This window comes from Charadrius vociferus, unplaced genomic scaffold (genome assembly GCF_000708025.1).
Source record: "Charadrius vociferus isolate BGI_N301 unplaced genomic scaffold, ASM70802v2 scaffold455, whole genome shotgun sequence".
NCBI classification, from domain to species: domain Eukaryota; kingdom Metazoa; phylum Chordata; class Aves; order Charadriiformes; family Charadriidae; genus Charadrius; species Charadrius vociferus.
Window position 1 is genome coordinate 6,422,918 of NW_009648550.1, and position 2,923 is coordinate 6,425,840.

Sequence of the window (2,923 nt, forward strand, 5' to 3'; positions counted from 1 at the left end):
CATAAGAAATGGTGATGAAAGGGGGTGCAGCACTCCCTCCTCCACAGGTCTGATAGGGTACAGAAGTTGCAGGGTGAGTAACAGAAGCTTTCAGTGAACAAACATCGCTAATCGAGTCAGTGACAAACTCTGAGGACCCCCACAGCTATCGACTCTTCAGCCGAACTCCTGCCCGCCTGTGTGTCACTGGAGAGCTCACCCAACTCCAGGAATCCCAGCCCTCATCCTGGCCCATGCAGTACCTGGAGAGCACATGCTGGGAAGCGCACAATTGCTGCACTGCCCCACCATCCCTGTTGTTACTTTGCCACATCATCGGGTGAGGAGTAACCCTGAAATCACCTTTACTTCAAGCCAAGTTAAAGTGCAGATGCTTACAAGCAGCCTGTATTTACAACACCCAAAGTAAGCAACAGTTACAGTGTTTTAGGAAAAACTTAGATGACAAAAATAAAAGGAAAAAAAAATATTATTGACATTGCTCTTCAATATGAAATCCTCCTCTCCCAATGCCCAGCTAACCTGCTGCAGATACTTTCCTGGGGTTGTTTTTCTATATCGCGTTCATCTCAGATTGCATTCGACTGAGACCACCTGGGCCAAAGACATTAGCTTTTATCACTACTCATCTTTTATAAGCCCTGCTGACAGTTTGGGGAAAATTTAATTTTTTCATTGAAAACAACGCCCACAAAAGAGATGCAGCTTTCCTCCCAAGTCCCTTCTCCAGGGGCAGAGGAGACACAGTATCAGGAACCTAACAAGCAGACATAATACCACCAAGGGTTACAGAGCACTCTACCAGCTGTATGAACATGCACATGGATTTTACAGAGGTTTGGTCAGGACATAAATTTCAGCCATTGTGGGGCTTTCTTACTGAGCACTTAAATGAGTTATATCATGGATTTTCTCTTCTGTGCAGAGGCTTATTCCTAGGAGCACATAGTAATTGGCAGAAAGAGTAAGCATTGTTTATGACAGTAAGCAATTGCAGAAAGAATATACAGAAAAGCAAAAAAGTTAAGCTAAATCAGTTCAGTAAGTTGTGTGTTGATCAGAGTCATATTAACAGCTTCATACAGTGTCATCAAAAAAGACACAGAGCGGAGCTCAGGAAATGCACATATAACACGAGGAGTAGCAGGGTATTACCTACCAGCACAGTTTTGAGGTGGTTGTACTGCTGTGTGAAACAAAGACCGTCTCCAGAAACTCACTGCTCCTTCTAGAAGGAGACTATTCCCCTACCTTCAGAGGGCCCAGTTGGAGAAACACCCCCACAACAAGTCCCCAGCCTGCCACCTTCACCTCTGCACTCAAGGTCCATGATGCTGTGGGCATCACCACCAGGTACACACACACCCTCTGCGCAGCTGCAGCAGCACTGCACTCCCACCACAGCATTATGGCAGAGAGTTGTATCAACACTTGGAAATATTAACACTCTGATTTGATCTTATGCTCCCCCAGCGTAACTCACAACTATCTGAAACAGTCCAGACAACCTTCAGCCAAATGTGTAAGTTTGTGTCATTCTCCCAAGTTGGCAAATCTGAATGAGATTTTGGGTGTAATGCACCACGCAGCACATTTTTCTGCAGTAGCATCAGAATCTGGAGAGATAAGTAACAGTAATAATTACTTGCGCAGTGAAAGGCTTAAGTAAAAACCATGCAATCCCCAAGCGCACCTTCCAGCTGAAGTCAGGCTATCATCTAGCCCAGCTCTCACTGATGTCAGCAGGACACTAGTGCCAACCAGCGAGAGAGAGACCTTGTGGTGCACAGCCTCCTTCCAGAGGTCAGCTCTGGGACATTCGTAGCATCCTTGCGCTTTTACAGTGACATAGAAAAACCAGCACAATACAAAGACAGCAAGTGATACTGAGGATGACAGCTATATTATTCCACTTGTTCCGTACGGGGACTGTGCAGTGCTGTCAGTCTGGCACCTTCTGCTAGCACCAAACAAAACTTCACAGCCTTTATATTTCAAACACTTTGAAGCAGCTGTTCAGCAGTAAAATCTTTTCGTGTGTAGTTAGACCATTTTGGAGCTGTAAAGTGAGCATATCGGTAAAGAGGAATTTACCTACCAGGATGAAGCATGTATGTTGCAGCAGCAATTGAGGTTAATGTTTAAGAGCGTGTAAAAACATGGGGAAAACATATATGCTCCTCAGTAATAAACGTTCTTTGGAATAATTCTGGTTAGGAAATCATTTACTTCTGATTATCTCATTATCAGATGCTGACACGGTGGGCAAAACCTATCTGCTATGGGGTCCACAAATGGCATTCATCCAGGTAACCATGAGGCCAGTGGAACACCTCTGGGATTGTCCCAGGAGCAGACATTGCTCCTCCCTGACTGTGGTCCGCTAGAGATGTCTCTGTGTGGGAGGGGAGAGTACATGCTTAGAGCACCCAGGACAGAGTGGCCTCAAGGCCACCTGAATTTAGGCCACGACAAACCTCTGGACAGTGCTGCCCTCAGATGAAGATTCAGGTGGTGCACAGACACCCCGGTCTATACCAAACCATGTGAGAACTGTGTCTCAATTTGTGCTGTGACGTGTTTCCCAGGTTTGGCTCTGGGAGCTGTAATCTCCAGCTACAAGGCTGGAAGCTCAATGTTCAAAGCTCTGGGCAGTTTACACCTTTCTTTCCTTAGTGCAGTCAGGTATATTTTTAACACCACCATCCCACTTGTATTTCTGCATTAGCTTGGCACTCCAAAACTGAGCTGTCAGCCAAGAGCCCCAACAGCTTGAGGCTTCAGACCTTGGAATAGTTTTCTCTGGTGAGTTGTATTTATCTCTAAAGGCAGGGCATACTGTAAGTTTCTCTAATGGGAAACTGATCCTATTTATTTTGGAGCTATTGCAGTATCCTAATACCAGAGCAGCAGCCAGCAAGGC